Source organism: Dermacentor silvarum, chromosome 4, assembly GCF_013339745.2.
Source record: "Dermacentor silvarum isolate Dsil-2018 chromosome 4, BIME_Dsil_1.4, whole genome shotgun sequence".
Classification (NCBI taxonomy): Eukaryota; Metazoa; Arthropoda; class Arachnida; order Ixodida; family Ixodidae; genus Dermacentor; species Dermacentor silvarum.
Genome location: NC_051157.2, coordinates 187,069,669 through 187,089,080, shown reverse-complemented (window position 1 = coordinate 187,089,080; position 19,412 = coordinate 187,069,669). Strand labels below are relative to the sequence as shown.

Below are 19,412 nucleotides of genomic sequence, written 5' to 3'. Positions count from 1 at the left end.
TCACTGCGATACCGCGACGTAGCTGCCTTGGGTTATCTTTGGCAGCGGCTGTACAGACACCATACAACACGAGTAAATACTATTCCATCAACAAACCCTTCTCTCGCGCAGGAAGCTGGTTCGGCAGACCACTTCGCGACATACGCACAATGTGACCGTTTATTGTATATTACGAAGAGACCGCGTACGCGAAACGTTGTGTGCTTTGCAGGCCGAGGACCAATAATTTTGTAGTGAACAACTTCCCTCGCTTCTAAAGCACTAACAGAAACGTCCAGAACTGCCTTTGCGTGCTGCTTCAATTGGGGGCCGGCAGCCAATCTATGCGGGGCGCGCCGTGTTACCCTCATACCGCGTCAACGCTTCCGGTCCTCTCCGCCAATGACCCCGTTGCCACTGACTGCTTTCTCGCTTCCCACAGCCAATAGCGGATGACGAGTTGAATAAAAGCACAAAAGAACTGTTTTTGACTTTATGGATAAATTATTTATTATTCGCCAGTGATGCAACACTTCAGCCGAAAGCGCCAGCCGAACATTAGTGGTGATGATAATTTACATAAGGCATTATTTTAGCCTGAGTGGACTCACCGAGCGCTAAAAGTCGGTGCATGTGCGTCCTTCGATGAAGCGAAAAGCGATTGCACGCACTTATTTTTTTCTATTTTATCGTATCAGCTGATAGCTCTTACTTTCTCTGTAGTGTGTAATCTGTTTCGACAACCATGCGAGTTACAGGTGGATAATATTGTTTTCAGTGCCATTAAAAACAACCTCTTGTTTTCACTGCATCTCCCAAACATCGGTTCTTCTAAATATGCAACAAACTGACAGTCCCCACCGAATAATAAGCAGCAAGAACAGTCTGAACTCTATATGCATGAATGTCAGCCAACATAAAGACGCTATTGTTAGGTTAGCTTATCGGTCACCGAGTTAGACATTCGGATAAAGAAAAGATAGCACAAGTATTTAAAAATTGAGTGCCCTAAGTGCCTTGGTATCTTGCGCTTCAACGAAACTGCAGTGAGTACGTACATATTTTTGAGAATTTAAACCAGTCAAAAGACAGTCGTTGTGTGTGCCACGTCTCCTCTCTGTCCTTCGTCTTTTGACAGGTTTAAATTCTCAAGAAACTGCAGTCAGTTACGGGCATTTCGTTATAATTTGCCTGCTAAAATTTGAATTGAAACGAAAGCTTTTTTTTTTCTAAATTCCTGCTCTTGCAACAGCATAGGAAAACACGTTTACGCGACGGCGGACGTTGTCGCTTTACCGTCATCAACGCATGCGCTATGCACTGCCTTTACGCGCACTGGACAAGCCTGGACAAGTCGTCTTAATAAATTGAGGATTAGCGGATGCGAAATCTTTTTTAAGAAGCACGACCGAGTGGCGACTCATTCCTAGCTCACTCACGCTCGGAACTGTTCGCATCGCATTCAAATCGCAGATAAACATTTGTTATTCAAGGCTGAGTGGCCAAATCTGTAAAGCTACTCCTTCGCCTATGACATATAACCATTTTCTTGCTAAAAGGCACTGTCCGCACAACAAGCCAACTAGCGTTTCCCCTTACTGCAGGTGACCCTGATATTGCACAGTGACGGAGCGTGCATTTTCAGCTTTACTACACCACACTGTGCATCATTTGGGCAACATGTTATCTTATCCAGTCATTACAGTTAGCACAAACGCATTCCTTTTTTTTTTGCGACGATTCAGTGATTCGGCTGCCCTCAGAAAGCACTCTGCTGCACTAAGCAGGCATCGTCGACGTCGCCGGTAGTGCAATCTTTCTTTCGCTCCGGAAACTAACCGCTGTACAGGGTCTATAGTTTGTCGCGGAAGAATGAATGGCGTAGGTACTTGTCATGTAATTCAAAGTGAAATGAAATCTCGTGCATTTATGACACCAAATTTGGTGCAACTATTGCATGGAAGGCATCGAATAGCTCAACGTATATGCCACCCAATGGGTAGAATGACACTTACCTGCGCCCACTGGCCGCAGCAAACAACTAGCGCTTGCGACCTAAACATAGCACGTCACATACTGGAAAAACAAAGTTGCACAAATACTGCGTATTTGACGTAACATTACCATCACAAGTGGTAGTTGTAATACGTGAAGTTGTCATTCCACGGAAAGCGCTGCGGTTCAAAAACGGAGTGAGCGCTACGTTACCGTAACAATTGCGTAGTTTGCGCTGCGTTGCCAGCTATATCGTATGCATGAAACGCAATTGCTTTTTCTGAGAGTGAGGGTTTTCAATTCTTTTTTCACGTCTGTATTCACAAGTGAGGATAGCTCTAATGTACCCTTTGTACATGATTTCGACTACGATTACATGGCACCGATAAACATCACGGTAGAGGGCATTGCTTCGCTAATAAACAACCTTAAAGTGTCTTCTTCTTGTGGCATTGATGGAATAAATTCTAAGATACTAAAAAATACACTTCTGTTTCAAGCGTCATCCTGTTCCACATATTCAGGCAGGCCTCAATGTCTGGTATGCTTCCCTTCGACTGGAAGATCGCAAAAGTTATACCGATTTATAAAAATGGAAGTAAAACCTCATGTGAAAAATTACAGGCCCATCTCGCTTACCTGCATTTGCTGCAAAATGCTCAAACACGTAATTGCCTCGCATATTTATAGACCTCTGGAATCTAACAGCTTTTTTTTTCCGCAATCAACACGGTTTCAGAAAAGGCTTTTCGCACGAGACACAGTTATTTGAATTTACAACCGATATCCACCTTAATATGAATCACTACTTACAGACCGACTGCTTATTCCTTGACTTTTCCAAAGCATTTGATCGTGTTGCACATTGCCGCCTCATATCGAAACTTTCTGCGATAAAATTGGACTCCTATACATTGTCATGGCTGCGTAACTTTTCGTCTAATCGAGAGCAATTTACATCTGTTAATGACTGCGATTCCCCCAAATTTAACGTTACTTCTGGTGTGCCGCAAGGAAGCGTCCTTGGGCCTCGGTTGTTTTTTATTTATATAAATGATCTGCCTAACCACATATCGTCTTGCATGCGAATATTCGCCGATGATTGCATACTTTACCGCCAAATAACCAACAGTGATGACCATAAAGCACTCCAACGAGACATAGATATCGTGAACCAGTGGTGTAACACACGGCTCATGACACTAAACGTGTCAAAGTGTAAAACAATGTCTTTCACCCGTAAGCCTGTTAATTAGCAGTTTGTCTACCCCATTAACAATAGTATTATATCGCCGACGGCACAGTATAAGTATCTTGGTGTGCACCTTACACCTAACCTACCATGGTCTGAGCACATTACGTGTGTCTCCGCCAATGCATCCAAGTCATTGGGGTTCTTGCGCCGGAACTTGCGCAGTGTTCCATCTGCCTTGCGTAAACTGGCTTACTTGACATTCGTGCGACCCCAGCTTGAGTACGCATCTCCCATTTGGTCGCCACATCAGAAATACCTAATTGACGCATTGGAAATAATTCAGAATAGGGCCAAGTCATTTCATTACTCATAATTACAGTTCCCAGTCTAGCATAACGCAGATCAAAGCCGAAATATCATTGCAGTCGTGGAGTACTCGCCGTGATATTGCATTGCTGTCATTATTCCATAAATTCATTCACTCTGACGGAATATCCCTACAATGCTTGAAACACCACGTCTTCACACAGCGCAGACTACACAATAATTTCAGCTACGCCCGTGTATATGGCATGAGGCAAGCATTTAACTTTTCACCACTACCTCGCGCTATCCGTCCCTGGAACAGCCTTCCATTGCCTCGCTCACAAATCACGACGCTTTTTGCTGTAATTTGACGAAACATTTTTCATCACACTGATCACAGTTTTATCAAACCGATTACGTTTTAAATGCATTGTCATGCGTTATGCCTGTTATTTTTATTTATTTTTTTTATTTTGAAATTTTTATTCACTTTTTCTTGCTTTTTCAATATTATGCAACGTATAAAGTCCCTTGTAACTATGTAATGTATAATGTAACTTTTTTTTTCACTTCTTGCTGTGTTTTTTTTTTGCAATGCTTATCTGTTCACATCTTTTTCTTCTTTTTTTACGATACGTCTGGTTTTTTGGCAAATTTATTGTGTTCCTTGTAGCATCGATATCTTTTAACCGAATGTATTTATTGTAACACACGCCCCCCTCACCCTATGCCTCTTCGTAGGCCTGTGAGGTATTTGTAAAAAAAGAACTGCGTAAGAAGCGAACAGTGTTTCTCTGGCATTGCGTCGATGATGACGCGGAAACCTGCAGTGCTGACACCAAGAACAGTGGTTATGGAGGTCGTCCAAGTGCCCCCACAAACTCACAGTCATGCGGTGAGGACGCTGCCATATTGTGTTAACGCATGACGCCGTTGGCCATGTGTTAAAGCCCTGAAGCTTCTGGTGCATTTATTAACAACACTAGGACACCTGGCGTTTTTTAAGTAGTCTAGATGAAATGTAAGCTTCTGTCACAATGATCAGCCGTGCTTAAAAAGTAACCGCCCTCTTTTTCCTGGCACACATTATAGTTGCCAAGTGCATGGTTTCTTTGTGTAAGCATATGGCGATTTTGTAAATATGCCTCCTTCGTCGATGACACCGCCACAGACATTTTATTTCCTTCGAAAGTGTACGTTTTACCACATTCTCATCGCTTAAACAAGTGACCTTCCTGCAAAAAACAAAAATGCATGCCATCGACATGAAGCTACTTAATTTCTGTCCCATTTGCACGCTAGTCGTAAGTGATATACAAAATGGGATTCGTCTACAACTGCCCCCTATACCCGACGCGGTGGCTCAGTGGCTACGGTGTTTCACTGCTGAGCACGAGGTCGCGGGTTCGATACCCGGCCGCGTCGCCCACATTCCAAAGGGGAGGGCATAGCAAGAACGCTCGTATATCGTGCTTTACGGGCACGTACGGCATCCCTGAAATAACCCACTGTGCAAGCATCCACGTGGCGCACGCCCACACCAAGTGCCGTGCTGAGAGCTGGCGGCGCCTAAGTTTTGCCAACGAGGAGCGCTGCAAGTCCGCCGGTGACGTCACGCTTTGACGTGTAGCGGCACTGTGTGACGTACCCCGGAAGAGATCTTTCTTACCTGGGGTAAGAATGCGTTATAGTGCTCCAATTGTCCATTTTATTATCGAGCGGCAATTTGCGTCGCAGAAGCCCTTGTGTCTTCGCTACGATAGCGTCCGGTCGACGGGCAGCTGTGCTTGAGCGAGCGAGCGCACTGACCTAGATACAGATAGACGTTGCGCAATATTCCGGTATTTGTGAGGGCAGTCGTTGTACTAACTTCGGCTATCGGCGTCGGTGGTTCAGTGGTAGAATACTCGCCTGCCACGCGGGTGGCCCGGGTTCGATTCCCGGCCGACGCAATATTTTTTTTTTCGTTATTTTTAATATATACTTACGGCTTAAAGTAAGCAGTCAGCTTTCTTTCCGGCTGTTATGAGGTGCTTTGGCGAAGCTCTGTGTTCTATGGTGCCTCAGTCGCTTCTCCACCTCGCCGACAGAGGGAGCGTACCGAGGCACCCTAGTGTAAACCTGAGTGACAGCGCGCGTGGTGTCGGGTGCAAGGTTTTTCATTTGTATCGCACACAGCTGGAGACTTCTATATTACCTTAAAAAGCCTGAAACATGTATTTTGGCCTAAACGTACTGACTACGTGTAGAGCATTAACACGCACAGTGTGATATCCATGCTCAGCCAACCAAAACGAACAGCTTAAACAAATGGGTAACGAACCTTCTGCCCTACATCCGCTTCCGAAAATTGGCAGTTGTGGAACGCTGCTCTGGGCGCGAAAACTGACTTCTGAAGCAAATTAAGATATTAAATACGTTGATATCCGCGCTTTCAGGACTGCTGAAAGTTCTTCAGGGGCTATAGTAGGCAAACCGAGGAACAAAAACAACATGCATAATTTGAATCGAAGCGCGAATAGGTTTTTCGAAGCCCCGTTCGGCTATTCTCTTGCGTTTACAATCATCGTCGATGGATTCTGCTCCATTTGTAGGCCACAGGATCTAGGATGTTAAATAACTAAGATGTTAAATGACTACGATGTTAAATGACTACGATGTTAAATAATTAAGAATGTGGAAAGTAACTAGGTTATACCACAAGTTTGCTGGCAGTGTTGAAAAAGAAAGGCGTTCAGGTTATCGTTTCAATATTGGTGAAGTCCATGCTGGAGAACAGCAAGATGCTTGATCTGTGAGGCAGAAAATTAACACAGTATAAGTTCTGGGGCGTGGAAATTTTTGTGCAGGGCGCTCTCACTACGGCAGAATTCACTTTCATTTTGACACTGGAACAAAGATGCATGAGGTACAAAAACATGTATCATTCCGAAATTTACCAGTCGGCTTGTATGATCTGATGCTCAGGTCTTAACACGTTTTTATCAGACGGTGGTGTTGCCGTTGATGTTGTGCTTCGGCCTTGGTTGATCCGAAGGAGTGTTCTGGGAGGAGGCAAACCGAATGGAAAAGAAATTTTAAGTCGAAGTTTTGAATTTGCGCAATAAGCCGATATACGGTGAAATTTCAGCTCATGCGTAGCGAGTACGATAAAAGAAATCAATGTGCATGAAAGACACCACGCTTCATCAATAAAATACAGGCAGCTGCTGCTTTTAAGAATGCGCTGTCCTCTTTCTTTATAAACATTGTGACGCTGAACTCTTGATTAAGCTATATACATTGAAAGACCTAGTTTACTTCCCATTAATACAGTGAAGTGGGGATTTCTGTCAAAACGAACAAATTACAAGTTCTCTTGAGGTTCAAAAAATGTGATAGCATAGGTGCTTTTTCATTATTCCCACCAACTCGATCATACGTGTTCGAGTATAAACAGCTGCATTCGGGAACTTGTTTTGTGCGAATGTGAAAACTATGACCCCGTCAATACAGCGTAAGCCACAATTGCGAGAGCAGGAAGCAGACATGCAAGATATTTATAGGTGGAACAACAGCTCTCGTTATTTAAATGACAAGCATATCCCAAAAGTGTGTCTGCCTGAAACTGGCAAGTGGCCCATGATGTTGCCCGCGTGACATGAACGAGAAATAAAAGAAATCCTGGATGCATGCTCCTTGCTACGCACAGCGGTACGCACAGCAGAGCTACGCAAAGCGAAGAAACGGGAGTGAGCTCACCTGCTGGTGCAGTGTAACACAAGTTTAAAATATGTAACACGAAACAGTTGCGCTACTATAATACGCGAACAATTGGTAACACAGTAGGTCAGTCATATAACGCGTACCTCACCGGCAACGACGTACTCGAGGCAGGCAACGCCAATGACCAGTTGTGCGAGCACGTGTTGTACTACAAATGCAACGTATTGCTTTTGTGCAGAAAGCAAACCTTTGCATAGTGCAAATAAAACAAACGGCTATCTTACATTTTTAATATAGTTCTTATGGTGTTTGATTCGTAATTTTGTATTATGGCTATGTTGGTATACAAGGAATATTGAATTTTATATGGGTGTCACACGAGCAGTTTCAAAAGGTCATGGAGTCAATAGTCTATCGAGTCGACAGTGTTCCGTAGAACTCTATCGAAATCTCAAATGCTTTCTAGCAGTGGGCGCGGGTACCCTCGTCAACGGCGTGTTTATACTGGCGAGCATTAAGCAACGCTTTCAATGCAAAAGAATAGCAAGAAATTGTTTCACTCTGTACGGATTATTTATTTTCCTAAACCAACAAGAAACACCAGGCTCACGGCATGAAAAAAACATTGCAGCGTGCAGCCCTAATGTTACCAGAGTGCTCAACTAAAACCGACAACAATCCTTAGAAATGCGAAACGCGACCATCACGTAATCATAGAGAGAGTACAATATTTTTGTGTATCATTTAAATGCCCTACAACAATGACAACGTGCTCATTTCGGTAGTTAGAATAATTGTTACAGCCGTTTAATGTCAGATGCAGAATCATCGCTCACGATAGAGATGCCAGAAGCACTTGGTGTCATATTGCGGTTCGAGCTACTAGTGCTTGTCGTGTAGCAACGATGTAACCCCTTCGAGTCATAGAGTTTGAGATTTCCGAAGGCTGTCGACTTGATATCCTTTCAAATGTGCCTGTGTGAACCTGACACGAGTTTTTTAGATCACTTCTGATAAAACAAAAAACTGATTTTCATGGACTTCGTCCTTCGATAGCGCACGGTTTATTTTGCTTTCCTCTCGGATAGCAAGTGATAAGAATCTTGAATCAAGCTCTACATTAAGGGCATGGCGGTGGGCGTAGGGCAGCAGCGGGATTAACCATGTGTTCCGAGTCTTTAGAGCGCCTTTCTAAATCCTGTTTTCTGTTCTCTGGAAGTGATTTTTTTCTTAAAAAGGTCTTTCGAAACTGCACCTTGAAGCATACTATGATGCGCGAAGTACTTCAAGGAATCGCTTTCGTTGCAAAGCGACCACCGCAAAAAAAAAAAAAAGTTTTCACTCCCACAAGTACGATTTTTTTAACGTCGCAATCTTGCCTTGTGCTATAAATCCGCTATATTGTACTCCACAGATCTAGTTTCATATCAAACCTCATTTTACGTCGCAGAAGCCTTTGTTTCGCTTCCAAAACGACCGGTAAATGGAGATTTGTGCCTGAACGAGCGGCGCTCAGAGAGAACTTGGTCTAAATACAGCTACGCATTGTGCCATATACTGCGCTACTTAATCCTGCTATGATAACCGGATCGCGTCGGCGTTCGGTGGTTCAGTGGTAGAATACTCGCCTGCCACGCTGGTGGCCCGGGTTCGATTCCCGGCCGACGCAGTCTTTCTTTTTTTTTTTCTTAATAATTAGAGCTTTGACTGATGTCTTCAGTAATCAAACAGCTTGCTTTCCAGCTGTCATAATGCGCTGAGGCGAAGCTCTGTGCTCGAAAGCACATGCCAGGATCACGTTGGCGAAACAGGGTGCTCGCATTGATGGAGAAAAACAGGTGGTTAATGCGTGGTTGGGCACCATGTCTGCTTATTCTCAGAGGTTCATCTGTACAACCCTTTAAAATAGTGGAATGTCAATAAATGGCAATTGCTTAAACCGAACAATTACCAGCTCTATGTTTGGTTGGTTTTGTATTGTGGCATTTATCGCAAAGACGGCTTCTTCCATGGCTTGGGTGGTGCCGTGGTTAGCCACCCAACTGTGGTTAGCGTGACATACTGCGGTTGTGGCTTACTGTGGTTTCTTTGCAATTGCGCTGAACTGTGAGTTTGCTTAGCGTTTCTAATGGTGGCACACAAACAGCCCGCACGATGCATCCACGCTAGAGACGAAGATCAAAGTTATCGTTCATTCAAGTGTGTTTTCTTCACTAAAATGTTCACTTTCTTGTTGAATTGATCTCCTTTTATTTTGTAACTATAGGTGTTGATGCCTGATCTAGTCAGCGGCTGCTATAGCAAGTACAAACTTTCTAAGAAGACGTTTTGCGATCATATCTGCTCCACCTATTATGTACTGTTGACAATAAAGCATCTGCCCCTTTCAAAAGAGCATCTTGTGTGCTCTTGAGCTCAATCTCTCGGTAAACGGAACCTCTTATCAGCGGGACTTATTTACCTGGTCCCTTGCGGCCCCGTTTAACGAGCATTCGCTATAACCGAATTGTCAACGAAAATTTCACCTCCTTGAAAATCGTGACGTCAGTAGAATACCTTCACTTCACGCAGTACTGCTGCGAATAATCAACGTCGCGGTGTTTCCCACTTCGGGCGCCTTAGGTATAATCGGCGCAGAACAGACGAGTATACACGCGACATGGTTTTAGACTAGACCACTGAGCATTTTGCTCGATTTTACTCGGACCACTTCGAGATTTCAGTGTGGTATTAGGAAAATAAAAACTAAATTTATTTGGTAAACTTACCTATAGTCATATGAACGCGATCCTCGTAAACGCTGCTACTAAATATCCTTGATGGTCTACTCTCGCGTAAACTCAGCAGAATTTTCCAAGTACTACATCGCGTGAACGCCTGTACAGAGGCATAAAAACTTAATAGCAGTGACTCACGCGTATTTCCATCTGTGACTTTCGCTGCAAAGCTGTAGGTCAGCTAATCCAGTACCTTTGCTATGTTATTTCTTTTGAAACAAATGAGACCTGTAGAGGCAATGAACAAGAAAACCGTTAGAAGAATACCGGCAATGTCTCTTTGTGTAATTATTTCTTGAACCGAACGTGAACTGAATTGAATTTTTTTCAACAACATTACGGGGCATCAGGCAAAATGCTGATCAAACAGCTCGAAAGGACGTGACCACCCATCGGCATAGCGGTGGTTATCTTAAGAAGTAAATATTGTTACGTAAAACGACACAAGGCGGGACTATTTACACTGTATTTACACTACACAGACACAGTAGCCAAGATGGTGGACAGCCACCAGCACCCGACAGAACCGTCTTCTTTGTCGTCTGCCCCTGGCAGAATGTGTCTCTCGTAGCATTACCCCCGGCGGTAGAAGCGCCATCTCGGCGCACTTCAAACATTGTCATCAGAAGGAGGGTGGTATGCTTTCAGTCTGCTGACGGGAACTATGTCCCTGGGAGCGATCGCAGGCTGCAAAGTCGGAGAGACGGGAACAATCTCGTAGGTGACGTCCGTCACCTGGCGGATGATTCGGTAAGGACCCGTGTACCGAGATAACAACTTCTCGGACAGGCCCACACGACGGAATGGACACCACAGGAGAACTAAGGCACCGGGTGAGAAGCGAACGTCGTGATGCCGGCTGTCATAGAGGCGCTTTTGGGTCGCTTGCGAGGCCGACAGCCTAGAGCGGGCGATCTGACGCGCATGATCGGCACGAGCGATGGCATCACGTGCATATTCGCTAGGCGGCGCGGCAGCAGCCAGAAGCTAGGGTGTCTATTGGTAACGTCGGTTCACGGCCAAAGAGCATATAAAAGGGTGAATAACCGGCGGTATCGTGACGCGATGAATTGTAGGCGAAGGTCACGTAAGGCAGCGCCAGGTCCCAGTCACGGTGGTCGGAGGAAACATACATTGAGAGCATGTCCGTGAGGGTGCGATTTAGGCGCTCGGTGAGGCCATTTGTTTGAGGATGGTAGGCGGTGGTCAACTTGTGCTGCGTTGAGGAGGAGCGCAAAAGATCGTCGATTACTCGAGATAAAAATGCCCGGCCTCGATCTGTGAGCAATTGGCTAGGGGCGCCATGGTGTAGAATAACATCGCGGAGCAAAAAATCGGCAACGTCAGTAGCAGTGCTGGTGGGGAGCGCTCGAGTGATTGCATACCTGGTCGCATAATCGATAGCAACGGCGACCCACTTGTTGCCGGATCTTGACTCAGGAAAAGGACCGAGAAGGTCTAAACCAACACGGAAGAATGGTTCGGTCGGGATAGAGAGTGGTTGAAGTAGACCAGCAGGGGATGCAGCAGGACGTTTCCGACGTTGGCATTTATCGCAGGAGGTCACGTAACGTCGAACAGACCGGGCGAGACCGCGCCAAAAGAAGCGGCGCCGGACACGGTCGTACGTGCGGGATATTCCAAGGTGACCAGCACTTGGTTCGTCGTGAAGCTCATGCAGGACCGTTGAACGGAGATGTTTAGGCACAACGAGAAGCAGCTCAAGGCCATCGGACTGGACGTTACGACGGTAAAGTGTGCCATTCACGAGGACGAACATGCGCAGTGAGGCGTCGTTAGGTGCCGATTCCAGCCGGTCAATGAGCGATCGCAAAGAAGCATCACGGCGTTGTTCGTCACCAATCTGGAGAAACTGAGACATGGACATAACGCAGGGGCTAGGTTCGATTTCCGATCCGTCTGGTTGGTCAACAGGGTAGCGGGACAAGCAGTCCGCGTCCAGATGGAGACGGCCAGACTTGTAGGTAACTGAGTAAGAGTACTCCTGAAGGCGCAGCGCCCAACGACCAAGTCATCCAGTAGGGTCCTTCAGTGACAACAGAAAGCGTGATGATCTGTGACAACACGAAAAGGGCGACCATACAAGTAAGGACGGAATTTCGAAACCGCCCAGACAAGGGCAAGACATTCCCGTTCCGTAATCGAGTAATTGCGTTCATATTTCGAAAGGAGACTGACTTGCGTACGCAATAACACGATCAGTGCCGCGCTGGTTTTGGGCTAAAACTGCACCGATGCCGTGACCACTAGCGTCTGTGCGCACTTCTGTGGGAGCAGCTGGGTCAAAATGGGCAAGAATAGGTGGAATCGTTAGGGCGGCGATGAGCTCAGAGAATGCGTTAGCTTGTAGAGGACCCCAACAAAACGGGACGTCTTGCTTGAGAAGGTCAGTGAGTGGACGTGCGAGCGCCGCAAAGTTTTTCACGAAACGGCGAAAGTAGGAGCACAGACCCACGAAACTACGAATGTCATGGACAGACCGTGGAACGGGGAAATTCGGGACAGCGCGTACCTTCGCTGGGTCTAGTCGGACACCGGAAGCGTCAACGAGGTGGCCCAGCACAGTAATTTGACGAAGAGCGAAGTGGCACTTCGAGGAATTGAGCTGGAGGCCAGCTCGTCGGAAAATTGCTAGAATGGTTGAAAGCCGCTCAAGATGTGTTGCGAAAGTGGGAGACAAAATTATCACGTCGTCCAGGTAACATAAACACGTCGACCATTTAAATCCTTGAAGCAGTGTGCCCATCATTCTCTCAAAGGTGGCTGGTGCGTTGCAGAGACCGAAAGGCATGACCTTGAATTGGTAAAGGCCGTCAGGGGTCACGAAGTGGTCTTCTCGCGATCCAGGTCGTCTACAGCGATTTGCCAGTAGCCAGATCGAAGGTCCAGGGATGAAAAGAAGGTGGCACCATGGAGGCAGTCGAGAGCGTCGTCGATACGTGGAAGAGGGTACACGTCCTTCTTGGTGATTTTGTTGAGGTGCCGATAATCCATGCAGAAACGCCAGGAGCCGTCTTCTTTAGTAATACGACGGGGGAGGCCCAAGCACTAGATGATGGTTCGATGATGTCCTTCGCAACCATTTTCGCCACTTCTTTTTGAATAACATCGCGCTCTGATGCGGACACACGGGAAGGTCGACGGTGAACGGGCAAAAAGTCGCCAGTGTTGATTCGGTGGGTGACACTCTTAGCCGGGTGACAATCTTGACTCAGGGGTCGATCACGAATGTCGAAAATGTCGCTGTATGAGGCCAAAACCCGGCAGAGAGCGTCGGCCTGGTCAGGCGAAAGGTCTGATCCAATAATTTTGAGAAAAATGGTGTCGTCATAAATTGGTGACCGGGAAACTTCAGCTTCTTCAGGAGCAGTTATGGTGACAACCTTGACGTCATGGTCTGTTATAGCGGTGAGGTGGGCAAGCCACATCTTGTGGGGCAACACTTGGGGGGTCAGAGTAAAGTTTAGTAGTGGAAGGAACACACAGTTATCAGCTAATGTCGCGATGGTATGTGGCACAGTAACATTGCGCGCCAGGCGTACGTCAGTAATCGGAATGACGATATAGTCGCCGTCAGGAACGGGTGGGGTCGATTACAAACACACGTACGTGACGGCTCGAGGTGGTAGGCGTACAAAAACGGTGGGGCTTAAGCGGCTGACGGGCGTTTCGCAGGCATCTGATACAAGAGGAAGATCGAGAAATAGTGTTTCAGATGAACAATCAATTAAGGCCGAGTGTGCCGAAAGAAAGTACGACAGTGTGACGACCGGCAATGCTAACACGGGCAGTGCACATTCCGATCACTTGAACAGCACCACCATCGGCAACACGTATTGTCTGTGTCGTATAGACGGCGTCATAATCTTCTTCAGGCGGCGGCGTAAAGGGGCGCTCATAATAGACTAGTGTGCACCAGTGTCGATGAGGGCGGTCACAGGAACATTGTCGACTTTGACTTCTAGAAGGCTATGGTGAGTGGGGAGAGTCAGCAGAGGATTTGCAGGGGACGACGGCATTGCAGCTTCACCTCCATAATCTGCACTATCTAGTTTTCCGGCGGCGAGCGTCCAGAGAAGGACGGCGAGGAAAAGCGGCAAGGCTGCGGAGAGCGGGATTGGCGGCGTTGCGGCGCCGGGGAGCGGGAGAAGCGACGAACAGGAGCAGTGGCGTCAGAGGGAAGAGGCTCGTGGGAGGACGACGAGTAGTAAGCAGGGAAACCAGCGGCTGGACGTCTAAAAGTAGTAGAGTGCATGGAGGTCTGGCGAGATGCGTAGGTCCAACGGTGACGGCAATAACGAGCAATGTGCCCGGCCTCATGACAGGAGAAGCAGATGGGCTGATCGTCGGGCGTTCTCCATTCCGCAGGATTGCGTAAGGAGACAAAAGACGTGTAGGATCGTCGAGTGGGTCCAGAGGAATAAGGCTGAGCGTGAGGGCGAGTCAGTGGGCACGCCGATGGAAGGCCGAGATTGGCAAACTCCTGCCTTACTACAGCTTCCATGAGGGACACTGATGGGGTCACTGGCGTGGGATGTAAGCACGGGTGGTGGAATAGGTGGAGGACAGGCAGCTTCAATCTCGCGACGAACAATACGCGTAACGTGGTCACAGGTGGGCGGCAGGCGAAAGGCATCACACGATGAACTTGCAGCCGTATTAGGGCAGCCGGGTGAATCTCTGGGTTATACGGCGGCTCTTGGCATGTTCAAACCACCGACATTCTTAGATGATTGTGTCGACGGTATCAACGTTGATATACACGAGCAGATTAAAGGCATCGTCGGCGATACCTTTAAACACATGAGAAACCCTCTCGGACTCAGGCATGTGCTCGTCAACCTGGCGGCAAAGAGCGATAACGTCCTCGATGTAAGAGACGTATGACTCGGAGGATGCACGAGTCGCAAGTTCATTCCGCGCAGCATGCTGCCGGCCAGTGCTGTCACCGGAAAGGTCGCGTATCTTCTCTTTGAAAGAGTCCCAGCTTGTAATGTCCGCCTCGTGCGTCTCGAACCACACCGTGGTGGGCCATCGAGGTAAAAAAGCACGTTGACGAGCATAAGGATCGGGTCCCACCTGTAGCTGGCGCTGATCCGATCGTAAAGGTTGAGCCATTTATCGACATCAACCCCATCCTGGCCGGAAAAGACGCCAGGATCACGAGCAGGAGGCAGAACGATGTAGGTGGGAGCCACTGGAGGGGCAGCGGGTGAAGACGTTGTGCCTGCACTGACTGACATGGTCGGAAGCGTGATGAAGCGGCCGTTGCGGAGCTCCGTGATGGAGACAGAGAACTACCCCGCACCTCCACCACAAAGATGTTACGTAAAACGACACAAGGCGGGACTATTTACACTGTATATACACTACACAGACACAGTAGCCAAGATGGTGGACAGCCACCAGCACCCGACAGAACCGTCTTCTTTGTCGTCTGCCCCTGGCAGAATGTGTCTCTCGTAGCAATATATTTACCCGCCAAATATATTTACAAACATGCCTATGCGATTATAGATGTCAATAGTTTGGTACACAGCCAGCACTTCCTGTAACCAGCCGCTCAAATAAAAATCAGTTAGCTAAACTTAGTGGAAGGCTCAATCAGCTTAGGTTAACAATGTCCCAGTACTACACTTCGTAGTCATCTGAATGCAATGTGGGGCATGTGAAAGAGCTATTCACTATAATTACATTAAGCGATAAAGATAGCAAGAACTGTAGCATCTATTTGTCATAATTTGGGCGACAGGGGCTCCGGAGGGGGGGAGCGAGATAGTTGGGAATTTTCTTCTTGGCGATGCTCTTCTGACTGCAACGGGGAGTTATTGCTTTGACCAACTATGATGGTGCACTTTGAAAGCATGAGTTGGTCTAGTTGGTAAAGCAGGCTACGAGGTCAAACTTTACAATCAGTGCCTTTGGTTTACTTCGCTTTTTTCACCAGATGGTGGGCGACAAAGGATCTAAGTAAAACCCCTATATATAAAAAGTAGCGCCAGCCACTTTCCTCCTCCTCCGTTCCACTCCTCCGTTCGCGTTCGGCGTGGCCAGCGCGATCCAGGCGCGATCTTGACAGTGGCGCCACCTACGTCGGGCCCGTCGGGGCAGACGACAGTTAACGCGCTACCAGAGGAAATCCGCGGAAAACTTCGATCGCGCCCTGCGGCCTTAATAATGCCGTTTTGGAAGTAGCAACGTGACAATTCCAGACGGCGCAAAGACCAAGTGTGCAGCAAGCGTTTGCGCTCGCCGGATGGTAAACAAAAAAAGCCTTTTGCCCTCGCCTTGTCGGTTGCGGCAACTGAAGGCGCAGCAGCATGCCATCACAACGAAGTTCTCGTCCCTGACAGGTTTGATCCGTTTGTGCGTACAGCACTTTCGTCGCACAGTCTCGTCCCTAACACGTTTGATCTGTTTGTACGTAAAGCACGTTCGTTACACAGGCCCGAGAATGGCGGTCGGAGCGCGCTGGAAAGAAAAAGAATATACAAAAGCGCAACGCGTGCTTCCACGTGACACGGATTGGCCCATGGAGGAGCGGAGGAGACTGGGGCAACCGAAGGCGGCGAGGAGGAAACGCCGGGGTGAGCGCAGTGGCGGAAAGATCTAAAAATGGCGCTACTTTATATATATATGGGCTTTAGATCTAAGATGAGGCTCTATTTTCACCATATGACTGCGAGAGCAGGCATTCGAGCCTTTAGTACAGATTTCGAAAAACTTGGCTTCCCTTTTATAGAATTGATTACGTAACGCTTACTACTCCCCAATAATAAGCGTCACGAAGCCTACTAAGATAATATGAAATTCAATTGGAGGAACCGCTTTCAGAAGAAAAGCCTGCAGCGGGAAAAAATTACACTGCCACAATAGTACGTCGTTTCAAACGTTGCAATATTGCAATGCACTATGAAGACGCTATTGTACTGCTGTCATCCATTCATATCCAGCGGCATTTTGTGGCACCAAAGCCGTTGTTGCTCTGCGAAAGCACCCGGTCGGTGGAAGCAAGCGCCGACCAGGTGGTCGAAACAAGCGCTCGCGAGAGGACTGACCTAGATACAGTGAGACGTTGCGCAATTTTCCGCGCTATGCAAGGAATGTTGTTGTACGGCTTGTGCATAGGCGTCGGTGGTTCAGTGGTAGAATACTCGCCTGCCACGCGGGTGGCCCGGGTTCGATTCCCGGCCGACGCAGTTTTCTTTTTCTTTCATTTTTATGGAAGTTTAGGGAATTTTGAAAACTGCCTTGTAAGAGATCACTTAATTCTAGTCCTTCAGCTTGATTATTCGGAGAGACGGACATTATTTTCGCGAGGAATCAAAACGCATAATAAACTAAATAACAAATATTCGCTAATTATCTTCTGAATTAGTTACTTTACGGCACATGTGACAATTTACTAAATGTAATTCCGGTGAATATGCAAAGCGCATTCACTCTGAATGAATTTCCAGAATGACACCAGTTTGGAGATATGCGCCATCGAACTCGCCGATAAAATGCACTGATGTTTTACCTTCTTTTATAGAAAAAGGCGTCTATTGCGTACCACATTCTGGGATATAATAAATCGAAAGTGGTGTAATCCTCGAAATTCATTGCACTGATTGACGATGCTTCTTGGGGTATCATATATGAGATGACCGATGTAGCCGAAGCATAGGAAGCTTACCTTCTAAAATTTTTGCATGCTATGATGAAGCCCGCCCGTTGAGAGAAAGGAAAATCAAATTTAGCAAACCATGGATAACTAAAACTTTGTATGCGAAAATTGAGAAGAGAAATTAAATGTACCAGATGTTTATTCAAACTTAAAATCCTGATCCTCTTTCAGAATATAAAAATTAAAAACTAACTAAACAAAAACTGAAGACTGCGAAATCTGTGTGATAAGATAGCTCGCCAGCTTAGGCAGCGTCAGCAGTTACAGCGCCGCTGTGGCACTAGCGATGCGGTCTATAAAATCCGCTGCTTCCTGATAATAAAGGTTCTCTTTGTTGTTGCTTGTTGAAGGTGAAGGACGCTTTTCTTTCCGCCTCGTCGCGACACAAACAAAATCAAATTACTGTGTTGACCGCTTTACGCTAATACGTAATCACTCCAAGAAAGTACGGTAGCAGGTAAAGAATTGATTAAATAGAAAAACTCAGTCAGGCTCATCAGACATAACGACATCCTATATTAGAATATTCACTTGTTCGGATTTACCTACAATGATTTATCTACAGTGAGGTACTCAAACCTGATGAACCCACCATCAAACTCTGTTACCTTCTATTTTGCAACTACCACTGAAGTCGCTGGTTTAATTTTATTTATTTCATTTATTTATTTTCAATACTGTGAGCCCTTTCGGGCTGTTACAGGGTGGTAAAATTCACAACACTAAGAGCGAATATACAAACAGCGTAATGAAAGCAGCAAACTGTAAGGAAAAATGTATAAACAGCATACAACAGCATAAACTACACAGCAGCAGAAACAGAGTAGTTCAACGCCATATAAAAAAAACACTGAATTTAAACCCATATAAGGATTCTAGGTTTCCATTTTCAAAACTCGCAAGCGAATTCGTGCCGTCAAATATTTCTGAGTTAAGTTTGTTCCACTAGTCTATAGTTTTGACCAGAAACGAATGTTTGTAAACATCAACTTTAGACACAAGTGGTCTAACAATGTAGGGATGAAAGGACCGAGGTGACACTCTACCAGGAGGTCGCAAGTAGAGTCCGAGATTTATGTTTAACATGCCATTGTACAATTCATAAAGAAAATTTAACCTGGCTATTTTCCTGCGCGAGGCTAGATCTGGAAGGTTTGCCTTATCAATCAATGCAGTAACAGATTCAGTTCTCTTGTATTTAAAAAAATAAAGCGCAAAGCCAATACGCTGTATTCGCTCGATCTGATTTATTAAAGTTCGTCGATACGGGTCCCAGACTATACTCGCGTACTCCAGGGTAGATCGAACAATCGTAGTGTAAGCCTTCAGATTTACGTCAGGAGACGCTTGCTTTAATTTCCGCCGAAGAATTCCCAGCTTTTCCTGTGCTTATCCACAAATATTGCCAACATGTTCGTTCCAGCTTAAGTTATGTGTGATGTAACACCCAGACATTTCATCTTCATTGTTCGTCGAATTTTCTTACGTCCAATTTCTGTAAGTAAATTGCAATGGGGATTTTTTCGCTGTAACACTTATGCAGACCGATTTATAAAAGTTAATTCCCATGTCGTAGCGCTGCACACCAATTAGAAATTACGTTTAGGGAATCATTTAGCAGGGATTGGTCGTGGACGTTCCTCACTCGACAACATAACAGACAATCGTCCGCGAAAAGGCGAACCTCAATCTGTCGGGTCCACATTTTTAGCATTATTGTTGAATGTAAACCAAAATAGCACGGGTCCTATCACATATCCTTGGG

General features: G+C 46.4%; 3 non-coding genes across 3 annotated transcripts; all 3 read left to right on the top strand.

The window, feature by feature from the left end:
• Window positions 1-5,356: 5,356 nt before the first annotated feature.
• On the top strand, window positions 5,357-5,427 carry Trnag-gcc (transfer RNA glycine (anticodon GCC)). The gene has a single exon. It is a non-coding gene; the product is annotated as a tRNA-Gly (tRNA).
• Window positions 5,428-8,777: 3,350 nt separating this feature from the next.
• Trnag-gcc (transfer RNA glycine (anticodon GCC)) lies at window positions 8,778-8,849 on the top strand. Its single transcript has one exon. It is a non-coding gene; the product is annotated as a tRNA-Gly (tRNA).
• Window positions 8,850-17,106: 8,257 nt separating this feature from the next.
• Window positions 17,107-17,177, top strand: Trnag-gcc (transfer RNA glycine (anticodon GCC)). The gene has a single exon. It is a non-coding gene; the product is annotated as a tRNA-Gly (tRNA).
• Window positions 17,178-19,412: the final 2,235 nt, after the last annotated feature.